The following is a 15,789-nucleotide window of genomic DNA, read 5'->3' on the forward strand; positions in this document are numbered from 1 at the left end:
ATTGTATGCCCTCTTTTTTCACAGTTTCTGTTTAAGGAAGTCAGAAAAAAAAGAAAAGAAAAGAAACCATGCTCCGCCGAACACTCATCTAAGGTAGAGAATCTCACCGAAGTAAAGAAAAGCTCACACTCGCTGACAAACAATGGCTCAGTGAGAGCAGCTCAAGTTGCATCTGGTCGTTGTCTGCTGGACTCTCTGTTAGCTGCTGACCAAATCCTGTTTTAGTGTAGAGATTGTTTTTCTAACTAGGAGCCTTTCTTAAGTGTGCTTAATCTGCTGTAAAATGGTGTTCTTCTTTTCAGTAAGTGTTACTGTAACTGTTTTTTAAAGTGCACTGCCTCTACCTTGGCAAGCTGTACGCCAATCAGTATCTAGTCCGATGCCATTTCTGCACACATACCTTAATGCTCCGACATTTAGAGGGGTTGGAATTGGGAATGACTTTGCTGATGATTTATGATTAACTATTGTATGGTACTTACATATCTTTATGCTCCACTGCCCCCACCTCTCAGCCTCCAGAAACCGATTAAATCTTACAATAACAAAAACATTTACAATAAGGCCAATACAATGAGATAAAATCAATACTGACAAAAAGAGGACAAAGTATTAATTGCCACTGCAGTTGGATTTGACATTATTCGTATGATTGAGCTTCAAATACATCTGTAAGCTGCATAAATATGAACCAAGCTCACACAGTTTCACCCATGGTGCTGATCTGGGAGAACACACTCCTACATGGATACCTGCTCCCTTTTCCCATCTGCCCAACCCATCAAGAAATGGACAGAGTTTGGTTTAAGCCAATTGTAATACAGTATTTACCCCTTACTTGAGGTTTTGCATTGTGCAACTTCAGTTACACGTGGTCAATCACTGTCCAAAAATATGAGATGCAAAATTTTAGAAATAAATAACGTACATCTTTTAAATTGCATGCCTTTCTGGTAGCATGATGAAATATGCTGTCCTGCTGTGTCCCACCTGGGACATGAATCATTCCTTTGTTCAACATATCTATTCTGTATACTCTACCTGCCCATGAGTCACTGAGTAGCCATCTCAGTTATCAGATTGACAGATCCCAAAAAGCAGGGTGAGTACAGTATAATGATATGTTTTGGGAGAAAGACCACATTCACATAACTTTTATTTTAGAACAGTGTTACGATTGTTCTACTTTATTCTTAGTTATTATAATTAATCTGTTAACCATAATTTTAATTTATAAAAATTTACCTAATTTATAAATTAAAATTTATCACAGGTATGTATGTTTAAGAAAAAACATAGTATATATAGGATTTGGTACTAGCCACGATTTCAGGCATCCACTGTTGTCTTAGAATACATCCCTCATGGATAAATGGGGAGTGGTATGTAGCAAAATAAAATCAATAATACAAAAATATCTAACTGCATGACTAAAGAAAATATATATATGACATTAGAAAAGATAAAAGGATCAGTAGTCATCATAGCAGCTTCAAGTTTATAATGTAGGAGTAAACACACAATATCCATGTAAAGCCAACATGTTACATGAGAACTTGAGTTCCTGTGGCTCTCAGTAGCAAATTGTATGTTCATGCTGGAACTGCTCTGTGATTCGAAGTGAAATCAATTTTTATGAATTCAAATGACACCTATAGATTTTACTGAAGGCAGCCTGATGCAAAGTAGTGGTGCAGGGCACCACTAGACAACCACAAGATGCCCACAACTTGTAAGAAGTACAGGAAAGACCATAACCACCAAGACAGCACCGTTGGCTGGCGGCAGGAGAGAGCAGCAGGGGTCAGCAACCACTTGTAACAGTTGTAACTGCTAGTCTGACTATTCCTTTGCAATGGCTTATAAATTTTTGCATTTGTAAATTTATTTAATGAGTATTTTACTAGCTACCTACTATGTACAAGGCACTATGTTAAGTACTAGGATACATTGGTGATTAAGCCAGGTACCCATTATCCTTATGAGCTTACAGTGTGAAGGAAAAAGACTTTATGTCAGAATTATACAAATACTTATCCTATTGTATTAAGTTACTATTGTACTATGAAGGATGCCTTAGAGTGAATTATAATGTGATCAAACCAAGACTGGAGGGGTGGAAGAGAATCAGAAAAGTGTATCTCTCTCTGTCTGCCACGAGACTCACAGCTCTGTTACCTGCACCCAGGACACCTCTATCCTCCACTCTTATGGTTGTGTCTCTTTCAATCTGTCTTGGGGACAGAGTTAAGTGGACTCTAGAAGAATGTCTAGGACCCATTAGGTCAACTCCAAGATACTTTGTTATACTCAGAACCAAAGTAGTAAAAACAAAGACTTTCACAGCCAAAATCAAATCAGGCAAATTTTAGACTCTTTCTTCCCTTCTCTCAAGTAGGACTCAAGTCCCTCAGAAAAGGATAAAAGGAAGAGTATATGAATAACAATGAGTCATCTGTTCCAGCAATGTCCAGTCCTCTTGCCCATTGGTCTGGCCATGACAGATCCTCTAGGAGTTGTGAGCATAAAAACAAGACTCAGGAAAACAAAGGAGATACAGGTGTCTGGATGGGTCTTTCAAATGTTTGGGGGGAAAATCTGGATGAATGAATTTTTGGCCAAAGAACAGTAAAGATCCTCTTCTTGCCAAAGTCTCTAATTAATTAATAGATTCTTTTCATAAGGCAAAGAATAAAAGGTTCAGACATCCAAGAGACAGAGGAATTTTAAACAATTTGAATTTATATCCAAAACAACATTACATACCAATCATGTTTCTTGCAATCAATATTTTTTCCCCAACAATCTGCTAGTGAGTTGGTTTTCTTTAATTTACAGGTCCAGCGGAATACAGACCACCCCACTATCTTCTACCCTGTCCCCACAACCACATGGAGGGACAGACAAATAGACATACACACAGAGGCAGACCCTTTCAACATGACTTGTTCTCTGCTTCTCTTCCTTGGGATGCCTGCCTCCCTTGTATAACTAAGATGATTGGCAGGGATATCAACCAATCAGCATTTTTCCTTCTGATTTGGAGCACTGAGGAAGGTGTTTTTCTTTCTCTAATAGAGATATTACAAAGTTGTAAGCAAGCAAAAGTTATGTTGGCAGAGAAATTTCTATCCTGGTAGTTTTTAAAAAATGATAGAAAAACTTCTGGAAATATTTTATATTGGTATTCTCTTTCTTGGACTAGAGCAGCCTAAGACTTGAGTGCCATGTCTTTCAAGTAAAGATTTAGCAAGTCCACAGGTTCAGATGGGAAGACTGAAGGAGACCACACCTTTGCAAGGGTATTGGGGTTAGTTTATGCTCTTCTGTAGCACTGGCTAATGGAGCACCTGGAGTCTTCTCTCATGTTCTCCCAGATTCCAGTCTCCCCAGCATCAGTCAAGCAGTCCTGGTTTTTTACTGAATAAACAAATATGTCTGGAGATATTTTGATTTCCTCAAACAACTCTTGTTTTTTTTTGAGACAGAGGCTTGCTTTGTTGCCCAGGCTGGAGTGCAATGGTGTGATCTCAGCTCACTGCAACCTCTGCCTCCCAGGTTCAAGTGATTCTCCTGCCTCAGCCTCCTGAGTAGCTGGGAGTGCAGACCTGGATAATTTTTGTATTTTCAGTAGAGACAGGGTTTCGCCATTTTGGCCAGGGTAGTCTCAAACTCCTTATCTCAGGTGATTCACCTGCCTTGGCCTCCCAAAGTGCTGGGATTACAGGCATGAGCCACTGCACCCAGCTAACAACTCAATTTTTAAAAAGCCACAGGGTTGGCTCAACTATTTTGTGAGCTGATTTCAGAAATAAAACTTTTATTTCTTAGGTTTTGAACAGATATAGAAAAGAGGGAGTAAATGACATTATAATGGTGTTTGATCAAGGAAATAGATTCCATTTTGACAGTCTTGGAGGACCTAGAGAAGATCAAGAAATTCTGTTATACAGAAATGTAAGCTATTTTAATGACACCAGAAAATCCAGAGTGATAGTTTGCAACTAGCGTGCACCCTTGATTAGGCTGAATTCGAAGAAGTAATTTTTCATGAAAATTCTCCAGATGAGACACTACATTGTCACGTTCGTTGTAAATTACTTTTTTTTTTCCTGTTACTACAACCTGTGCCTCTTATGTCAAAGAAAAAAAATTAACTATGAGATGGTCCTTCTGTTGTTTGCCTGCCTAGTGCCTCACTGTCTTTCTTACATTTCAGGATGTTGAGTAGCATCGTTGGATTCCACGTGTTGGCAACCTATCACATTGGCTCAACACTGAATTTACAAGAACTATGTTGCCTGAATTTTAAATATGAGGGAAAGAAAGCAAGATTTCCACCAGTCTGTGAAATACTAAACATGAAGCAAAACAGTAAAATCATTCTAAAGCTATTGTTCTCTACATCGGTTGCTTATTAACCTCACCTAGGGAGTGCCAGGTCACACCTCATATTGATTAAATCAGAAACTGTAGGAATGGGACCCAAGTATCAGTATTTATTAAACCTCTCTCCCTCATTAGCACTGAGGGAACACTATCAGACTCTGGGCCTAGACTCACTAAAAGGGAAATATATTAGTTTGCTGGGGCTACCATTACAGCGTGTCACAGACTGGGCAACATAAACAGTGGAAATTTATTTTCTCACTATTCTGAAGAGTAGAAGTCTAAGACCAAGATGTCAGCAGGCTTGATTTCTTCTGAGGCCTCTCCCTGGCTTGCAAATGGCCACCATCTTGCTATGTGCTCACATGGTTGCCCCATGGTTTGTGCTCAGTGTTCAGGTTTACTCCTCTTCTAAGGACACCAGTCGTGTTGGATGAAGGTCCAACAGTCATATTGTATAAGGTCTATATGACCTCATTTTAGTTTAATTACCTATTTAAAAACCCTATCCCCAAATACAGTCACATTCTGGGGTACTAGGGATTAAGATTTCAACATGAATTTAGGAGGAACCCCAATTCATCTTATAAGAGAAATTATCACACGTAAATGATTCCTGCCCTTCAGTTCTCCAGTTTTGCTTTTGCCACCAGTCAGCCGCATTGCTGATAATCAGTCAGGAGATATTAAGCTACTAGAAATAGTAAAGAAGAACACATAGTGAAATAAGTAAGACTGAGGCCGCTGAGGCTCCAAAGAGCTTAGAGTCCAATTAAAGAAACAAGAGGTAAGCATTGGAAAAATCTCTGTAAGATCTCAAGTGGTATCAGTTAAATACAGCTGTGTGAGATGTCGTTAATAAACAGAGCCCGCACCAGGGCCATGGAGAAAGAGGAGGAGGCTGCAGGTGTACCAAGCAAGACATCGTGGGGAGAATGAAGAACAGGTTGGGACTGCACGAAGAGAGCTTGCATAATGCCCTTAATTTAAAAGCTGTAGAATCGGTGTTGAGCAGCTTATCAACTAGGTGTGTATTTAGAAATCAGGGATGAGACAGAAAGGAAGTTTGTGGCTGGACTATGAATAGCTTTAAAAAAATCACAGGCTGGCCAGGCCCAGTGGCTCATGCCTGTAATCCCAGCACTCTGGGAGGCCAAGGCTGGTGGATCACTTGAGGTCAGGAGTTCAAAACCAACCTGGCCAACCACGGCCAACATGGTGAAATCCTATCTCTACTAAAAATACAAAAATTAGCCAGGCATAGTGGTGGGCAACTGTAATCCCAGGTACTCAGGAGGCTGAGGCAGGAGAATTGCTTGAATCCGGGGGGCAGAAGTTGCAGTTGGTCGAGATCATGCCACTGCACTCCAGCCTGGGTGACAGAGGCAGACTCTGTCTCAAAAAATTAAAAAAATTAAAAAAAATAAAAATCACAGGCTATAAGGTATGGCCAATGTTTTTAAAATGGTTTTTTGAGCTTGGTAGTAATTGTACATATTGTAGACACTTAAGTTTTTGTTGAGTGACCAAATAGTTGATAAGAAGTTTTCTTCATAAAACATTTTCAGCTAATGCAGAAACTGAATTTAAAAAAGCAACTTGCAACTCAGGATAATATATCCTGGCAAAATGGATGCTTAAAGTGTTATGAGAAATAATGAAGGGGAACTTTATAACTGAAGAGTCAATAAACATCACATAAAGTGAGACAGCCAGATGCGTGTGCCCCAATGTGACACCACGAGGACCTACTCAGTAATACAAACTCTTGCCAAAAATCAAACCTGCATCAAAGCAAGCTTATAGATCTAAGTAACCAGCTTGCAGGAAACGTGGAAGGATACAGAAACATGTTAAACAACATTAACCAAGTTCAGAAAAAGGGAATTCTAGAGGGCTAAGATGTGGTTTCTTCAACAAACATACAGCATAGGAAGAAATGTGGAATGTGAAAATGTTATAGGTTGTGAAACTTAAGCCTGTCAAATATCCTGTTTGTAAGGATTTTGGATCCTTATTCAAACAACCTACAGGAAAAAAAAAAATATATATATATATATATAAAAATAAATAGTTTTAAATCAGATAAATACATATTATATATAGTTATATAACTATATAGTTATATATTATATATAGTTATATATAATATACATACTATATATACTATACATAATATACATTATATATACTATATATAATATATATTATATATGACTTATATATTATATATTATATATGACTAGTATATATTATATATGACTATATCTAATACATAACACCTAGTTCCTGTTGGTTAGAGTTACATAGTGGGTTAAACAATATAGTATCTGAAACTCTTTTATAAATACCCCAGAATAAAGGGGGAAGAGTAGATAGAACAAAATAGGCAATATTTGGTAACTGTTGGAGCTAGGTAATGGGATCATGGGAGTTTATTTTGGTGTTCTACATTTAGGTACATTTGCATACTTTTACAAGTTCAAAATATAATAAAATAGTATTTTTCCAAATTATTGAGGTATGGCTGACAATGCTAAAAGAAAATAGTACCTTTATAACCAGAAATAATGTGTAAAATAGTTTGGAAAAGGAGAGCATGAAGTCAGAAAAATCAGTTAGGTGGTGTGGTGCTGAACCCCTCTTCACCTCAGTAGGGAAGGCACCAGGTTCAAGAGGCCAGAGACCCAGAGCCAGCGAACAAGACATAGGATACGGATAGCTTACTAACAGGGAGGTCCAGTAGTGACAGGCTAGGCAGAACTGCAACTGCTTGCAAAAAGCATGCATTTTATATAGCATCTCCACTCGCTGTCTCCCCCTAACAACTTTCACCTAGCAACCTTCATCTAACCCAAAACAGAGGACCTCCATCCCCTGTATGTCCTCTGTTCCTATAGGATTAGACAGGAGCTCAGATATTCCTCATAGGTAAGGAATTAATCTCCTGGTTGGCCACGCATGGAACTCTAAACACATTCAGGTGTGTCTACCACACAGCTGGGCATTGGAACATGAGGTAATAGAGGTGAGAAAACAATTTCAAAGAACGAGCAAAAAGCAATATGAGACATTTTGGAGACCAAATTGATGTGACATTATGAATGGAAAGCTAGGAAAAGGAAAATATCAAAGATAGATACCATGTGAAGCCTAGGCGGCTGGGTAAACAAAGCCATTAATAAAAGTAGATAGGTGAGTGTTTAGGAATATAGCAATTGTTATTCACATCTTTTCTCAACCCCACAGGCTCACTGAAAGGAATCAGTCTAACTGATCCATGAAAGAGAGAGAGGGGGGTGGAGAGGAGTGCTCTATTAGAGGAAAGCAGAAATGTGGCATCTGACTGCAATTCTGAGCTTTCTGCAGAAGTAGAATGCACAGGGCAAAGACTGGGGACCCGCCTGCATGCATAGCCTTGTGTCAGAGAACAGCCACAGGATGCTGAGAGCAGCCATGGGAGGACTTTTGAGAGGGGTCAGAGCCCATGAGCACCAGCCAGCCCAGCAGTCACATCCTGGCAACTCGTGTTCAGCAACAACATGAAATTGCCAGAAGAGCGTGGGAAACATTGTGACAACAGGGACTAAGCCACCCCACTTTTTGACACCCGGAAGTTCAGACTGAACCTATGGAAGAAAGGGCTTACGGATAGCTTACTAACATAATGTTCTCTACATAATGTTCTCCCATAATGGCTGAGATTAGGTTTCCCACCAGGCCAGATAGGTGGGGCTCAGAGTATGTTTAATCTGATTTAAAGAAGTAAGTGTGTTGCTGTAAGTCAGTGCTTACCGAGTATTTCGTGTGGTCCCCTCCACTCCCCAGACCTTCTTGCAGTTAGAGTAGAGCCATGTCAGTGGTTCTGGGGAACGGACCGTGAATGGATGTGACGTGTGCTCCTCGACGGCTCTCTTCCCAGCACAACAGCTTTGCGGATTATTTGCTCCAGGTGGAGTTGCTGCAACAGAGGAGGGCCACCTGGCCCAAATCAGACTTCACAAGGCTGAGGAATAAGCCTTTCCTGTTTTAGGTTACTGAGATAATGGGGTTTTACAGTTGCACCAGTTAGCATTAATTATCCTGAGTAGTACAGAAAAAAATGAGATACATTGTGTTCCCAGGTTAGTAAAATGCACCCATTCTCCAATCAGGGCAGTGTCACATAAAAGAATAAGCTGTTTCGAAGGAAGATACAGAGTTCAGTTACAAAAAGTGACAAATGTACGTCTGGAGTTTAAAAGAAATAAAGAATGATAAATCGTATACATAGAAGATATCATTGAAATCATGTCCATGTAAAAATAGAAGACAAGAGAAGAAAATAGAAGGAAAGGCAAACGTGTGACTTCCAAATTAACCTCAGGCATAGAAATCCAATTGGGAAAGAGCACCGAGGTGGGAAAGCCTTTTATGTGCTGATGTGTGTCCCTGAAAGACCAAGGAGAGCCACCCTTCTGAGCCCCTCCACATAGGACTGTTATGTAAAAATGGAATAAAATCTTTATGTGTTAAGCCTCTGAAATTCATTTGTTACAGCAGCTTACCCTCACCTACCACTAACCTATACAGTTGCTGCTACTGCATCTTTTGGCTGCGTCAATATCATACCTGAGCTTCTATCCAGGAATCAAGAAAACACCACCAAAATTACCAGATGCAGAGCCACACTGCGCCTGCTAGATCACCACAAGCAAAATGGATGTGTCACCTGCTTCTGATTCTCCCAATTAATTCAGTTCCAAACTCAGGCCATACATCTGTGCATCTGATTGGATGAATTTGATAAACATCTGTAATGGCAGCTGAAAGGGCATCTAGGAAATGTGGTTTTTAGCTCCAGCAACCCAAGGGTTGGAACAGATTAGGGATGTGCTGGGCTTTTCTAGGGAGACTATGCAATTGATTCGGGACTGTTCTACTTTCACACGATTCCCCCTGATCATGTGGAAACCATGGGAAACCCAGAGAAGTTGTCTCCCAGCATCTTTCCCTTCCAGTAGTGATGGCTATGAAACTCACTGTTTATATTAACCATCCAGTCCCTTTTTAAACATTCCTGTCATGGTACCAATCAGATTGTTTTTGTCTGAATATTCAGTGGCCTGCAATTCTGCTATCATGAGATTATGTGTGATACAGAAGCTTTCTGGAAAATAGCATTACCAGCATCCTTACTAAATTCATCAGTCAATTTTAATATCTCCAGAAGGCACACCTAGCATGGGGCTTCTAATGTACCATTTAATATTACTCACCAGTTTTGAAGAGTTCTACTTCCCTTTTTTATAGAAAAAGCCAAAATTTTCCAGTTGTCCTCGATAGAGATCACCTCATGCCACAGTGTCTAGAAAAATACTTATTAAGCACCCACTATAGCTATTAGGAGCACAGCAATGAGCAGACAACAACTTGGTTTATATGGCCTTTACCTTCTGGAGCCTTTCTATCGTAAAAGGTTTGCTACTTTTGACAACGCAAATGTATGTGGCTAAGAAAGACATCTGAAAAATCATAATGTTTTATTTCACAATCCAAGGTAACTTTACTGAAAAGTGACAGTTGAGAAGAGGTGCACAGCAAGTATGAATTTGGGTCTGGGGAGGTGGAGAAGTTGCTCTCTTGAGAAGTTTTGCTAAGACTCCATAGCAGACATTGTTAGTTCCCACTCATATCCCCTCAGCATATTCAAAAGGTCACTTGCAGATGTTGCTCATAAACACCAAAAGATTCCTGTGTCTCTGCCTGGGGTCTTCTCTGGCTGCACTTCCTGACAGAGAACCAACCCTAAGAGTGTACCTTTGTTAAAAGATAATTTTCTCCCAAAAGGTAAAATGATGACTTTCATACAAAAATAAAATGAATGAGTATTTACATATTTATTTAACTCATTGCTTGATGAGGTGACTACTATTAAGATGTTACAACTGGCTCAAAGGAGAACTCAAAATAGCACACATATATCTAGAAGGAGAATCCTGGCATGAATTTATAAATAAATGCTATCTTGGTCTATTTTCTGTTGCTATAACAGAATACTTAATACTGGCTAATTTGTAAAGAAAAGTAATTTATTTCTTACAGTTCTGGAAGCTGTGAAGTTCAAGATTGGGCAGTTGAATCTGACAAGGGCCATGTGCTGTGTCATAACATGGTGGGATCACATGTGAGAGTGGTGAGCAGGTGCTTGCAAAAGAGAAAGAAAACACAAGGGGCGATCTCTCTTTGTAACAACCCACTCTTGCAGTCACTAATTCAGTCTCATGATAGTGAGAACTCACCTCCAAAGAACTACATTAATCTCTTCTTGACAACTGATCCCTCATGACCCAAATGCCTCTTAAAGTTCCCTACCACCCTTCAATGCCATTACACTGGGGACCAAGCCTCAAAATGAGTTTTGGTACCATAACAGGTACAAAACTGGTCACTATCCACTGGATAACAGTCACTCATATTCACTACATTCCTATGGGCAAAAATCATTCACATTGCTATCTATTTTCTACAACTCCAAGAGTTGTAAAATAACTCAAGGACAATGAAAGGTGGAGCTCACCTGGATAGATGAGCTAGGTGAGACCTCCATTAATCTTATGGTGCCCATTTCAAACTCATTCACAATTTTTCCTGATGTTCTCAACCATCAGGAGAATGAAGAATAGAAGAACTTGGTGGCTATATATCACAACTTCCTTGTCCCTTCATAAGATAATTCCGAGATGTGTTCCACACAGCTTCTCAGAGTGTCCTCAATGAGATTGAGACCCGTCAGTTCATAGCAGTAAATTCAACAACAAAATTCTTTGGCTTTCCTCCCTTTCCCAGCTCACTTGCCCATTCCCTCAGAGTACTTCCTGGCATAGCATTTCAAATAAACTTAGACCTAATCCTTGGCTCATGGTCTGATCTGCAAGGAGCCCAAACTAATACAGATACCCAGTTCGTGAACTTAAGACACTGCCCACAGATTGAAAGAGGTTTTTATCTTCAGAACCTCCTCTCAGCATATAGGAGATGAGAAGTTCCATGATAGGCTCCACCCATTCCTCCCCTCTCCACATCCTCCATCAGCACCACCACCACCACCACCTCCCAGAAGGTTGCCCCAGCTGCAGCTGATCAGCATCATTTCCTAATGAAGAGCATTAAAAAAAAACAGTTAACTCAAGGGAATACTAAGCTTGTCTGTCTGTGTATGCTGGCATCCTGGGAACTCTGAGGTCAGTGTGCAGACTTGCAGAGCTCACAGGTGTTCCAATAATAACTAGTTAACTAGTTTGTTTGGACATTTGCTGCTTCTGCTGCTACTTTACCCACTTCCACCAACATGTCCAGCCTGGGAGTGGAAGGTCATAATATCCATCCACAGACCCAAGATGAGGAAACTGTACATTAACATGGAGAAGTGTATTTCCTAGGCCGCAGCTCTGACAAGGAAAAGTGGCATATTGTATTCTGAAAAAAAAATCTAAACCCCCTTTATTTTTTCAATTGTGTTGACTACAGGGGATGGATTGGCAAGATATGAGCCATCTTGCTTCCACTCTCAGACCCAGCTGGCTTCTCAAAAATACCAAAAGATTCCTGTGTCTCTGCCTGGGGTCTTCTCTGGCTGTACTTCCTGTCAGAGAACCAACTTTCATCTCTGAATTCTATGTTAGATATTAAATAATGGTCCTTAAAGAGAAAAAAAATCCCATGCGAATAAGCAACAGAGTCCTAAGAAACCTGCCAGAGAGAGAGGTCAATTTTGTAAATAGGATCAATATCATCTCTATATCCACCCAATCCAAAGGAAGCAAAAACAGGCCATTTCTTTACCTTATTTGAGGAAAAAAAATGAATATGGCTCAAAAGATAATGGCTACCTTGCTTATGTCCCAAAAATGAAAATAATACAGTTAAGTATTTTTAGGAATGGAAAATATCCTAAAATTATTTAAAATTTCTTTTCTGCCTTTCTGAGTATATGATGCTTGAGTTATTTATTTTTTATGGAATTGGGAGTAAGGCATAATTAGGATGCTCTGGAAGGAATATAAGGTGCATCTGACATTCAAAAAACAGGATTTTATAGCAAGACAATAACATTCCAAGCCAGGCAATTGCCATTACAAAGGACTGTATAAATTACTTTATTTTCCCCTTTAGAACATTAAGGGCTAGACTTGAAAGAGGTGAAAGTTTGTCTATTCTAGTGTCAGGGAATCCTGTGAAAGAAGGGTTAAGAGAGGGATGGAAGGAGAGAAAGAGCAAAGACTACATTAGGTAAGTAAAGCTAACTGCAAGAGCAGAGCCGAAAGGGGATCTTGGCCCTCACTCTCTCATTTCCCACTTAGGACCTGGAAAGTGATCACCTATCAGGGGATCCCTCCTCCAAGTAGGGAACAGCCAAATACACTTAGTGAACTGTGTGTGTGTGATGCCAACAACCACTAGAAACTGGATTGACCCAACATTCAATGTGAAGTAGGAAACAATTGTCTTCCCCACCACTCCATTGCTTTAGATTTGAGAGCCATACTGGTCAAAACTCTGTCATATCTTGGTTCTGTCACCTTAGACAGGCCGCTTCACTTCTTTGAGTCTCTGTTTCCTAGTCTGTTACATGCAACGATTCCAAGAAGTTTTTAAAAAGGACCACTGTGAAGGGGAATTGGGAGTAGGGGGAAGAAAGAGGTCAGCAGATGGAGCCTCATGCTCTCCTTCACTACTGCAACCAGAGGAGCTCCCTTTTTGTCAGTTGTATATACATTCATGTATCCCTTTATGACCAGGTTGCAATCTGAAAAATACATCATTAGGCAATCTGTTCTGCAAACATCACAGAATGTACTTACATAAACCTAGATGGTATTGCCTATCACACACCCAGGCTAGATGGCATAGCCTATTGCTCCTAGGTACAAACCTGTACAGCATGTTACTGTATGTGGCTGTAACACAATAGTAAGTATTTGTGTATCTAAACATAGAAAGGGTACAGTAAAATTACAGTATTATAATCTTATGGGACCGCTGTTGTTTCTGTGGTTTTTCGTTGACCAAAACAGTATTATATGACATATAACTATTGGGTTTCACTTTAAATTTTTATTTAAAGAATATTTCAAGGCTGTTTAATAATAAATTTAATAATATTTATTTAATTTTTAAATAATGGTTATTTTAAAATAACCATTATTTTTGAAAATAATGGTTAGAAACCACTGGAGTAGATGACCTTCAAAGTCTTCTCCAGGTTTCACTTCCCCCAGTCCAGACTTCCTTTGCAGCATCTCCCCCATTCTTCAATCTCTCAGTGCCTTTCCATTGTCCTCTGGCAGCTCAGAAGCTCTTGGAATGAGCATTTACCACAACTGGCATTCCACCTGCAAGCATCTGCTATGGTCTGAACGTCTGTGTCACCCCAAAATTTATATGTTGAAATCCTAACCCCCAATGTGATGATATTAGGAAGTAAGGCCTTTGGAAGGTGATTAGGTCATGAGGGCAGAGTTGTCCTGATTGGGATTAGTGACTTTATAACAGAGACAGAGAGATCCCTCACCCCTTCCACCAAGTGAGGACACAGGGAGAGGGCCCCGTCTATGAAGTGGTCTCTCACCGGACACCAAATCTGCTTGCACCTTTATTCTTGGACTTCCCAGTCCCCAGAACTGTGAGAAATAAATTTCAATTGACAGTTTATAAGCTACCCAATTTATGGGATTTTGTTACTATAGCCTGAACTCACTAAAATAGCACCAGGATCACTGGTATTACCTCTAGGCCCAGCAACAAAGGCGCAATGTCTGTGATGACTGGGGACTTCAAACCCTGCTTCAGCACTATGGCCATGCCAAACCATTCCTGTTGTTAAAACAGGAAAACCACCTGATTGGGATGATCTGCACCGGCTTCAATATCGATGGTGATGACTGTGAGCCCTGGAGCTGCATTACAAGGAGAATGGACACTTCTCTCTACAAGGGAGGTTGTCTACTCTTTCCCCCTTCTGGCCTCACCGTGCCTTCCAACTTCCCTCCCCCAGAAAACAAACAGACAAAAACAAACAAACAAAATCTTTAGTCTTATTCTAGAGGTGCATATGACTGTGTTTTGAATATTAGCCTTGGCATCCTTGTTCCAGAAGAACTCTGACCATTTCTTGATTCTTCTCCAGACCCTTGGCCCCAAAATATACTCACCTTCACAGGAGCCTTCTTTAGTCAGCCTTTAGTAACTAACGCAGTAAGTGATCTATTATAATGCTAAAGAATTAATGAAGCTTTGTACTGGAGGGAGTGGAATAATTTGAATTTCTTAGAAGTTTTCAAACTGCATCTCCCACAGCCTCAGATATTCTGATATGGCTCTCATACCCGCATTGCCAATCCACAAGGATGCAACCAGGTTGCGCATTTCAAAAAAAGAGGTTCTAAATGAGTGAGACGATGTTTACCTTCAGCAAGAACCACTAGTTTACAATTTGATGTACATTGCTAGGAAAGATTTGCATTGTCAAGGCTAATCACTGAAACCAAAACAAGGAACAGCTCTAGACTTCTGGAACAAGGCTAAAAAGAGACTTTTGCCCTTGTATAAGCAGGGCCTCCTTCTCCCGTGGTTCTCAGTGTTGGAGGTGCCCTGGCGTGGGTTGAACCTGTGTCATTGTTCTGAAGATGTAAGGGCTATCAGTTAAGTGTCTAAATGGCATAACTTTGTGGACTCAGATTCTGGCTGATGTGGATGACCTGTCTCATAGGTTTCTGCCGATGTTCCTAAGTCCTCAGTTCCTGTTAAAAGGCAAGTTCTTAGTATATACTGAAAATGTATGAGCCTTAGTGGGTTAAACATGAGTGCTGGAGTCATCAAGTCAGTAGGATCAAGTACTAGATTCAGAAGCTATGGATTGTCCAACACTCATATGGTTTCATGGAGGCTGGGGGAAGGTTATAAAAGCAAAGATAGAGTGTTATTCCCATTTTGCACTATGTAGTTGATGCCTGTGTGTTGAAAGGATGTGTGTGATAAGGACAGGGAGGGATGGGAGCAGAGGTGGAGGATGTGAGGGTGGTGAGGTTATATGGAGGGTGTGTGTGGAGTGTGAAAAGGAGCATGAAGCGTGTAGGAATGGTGTGCCTACACATACACATATGTGTGCATGCACACGTAGTCCCGGACACTACAGTAGGTGCCTGGACTTCCAGAACCTAAAAGTTTGGTGTTGAAAGCAAAAAGGAACTAGAGTGCTCTCTCCCTTTGGCTCACAATTCCTCAAAATAAAACTTGATGATGTTTAGGAGCAAGGACTTTGGACTGAGACATGGTTTTCAGTCCTAACCCAGCACTCACTAACTGAGGAAACTTGGCCACGTGATTTAGCCTCATAACATCACTTCCTTACCTGTAAAA

This window comes from Theropithecus gelada, chromosome 17 (assembly GCF_003255815.1).
Source record: "Theropithecus gelada isolate Dixy chromosome 17, Tgel_1.0, whole genome shotgun sequence".
NCBI classification, from domain to species: domain Eukaryota; kingdom Metazoa; phylum Chordata; class Mammalia; order Primates; family Cercopithecidae; genus Theropithecus; species Theropithecus gelada.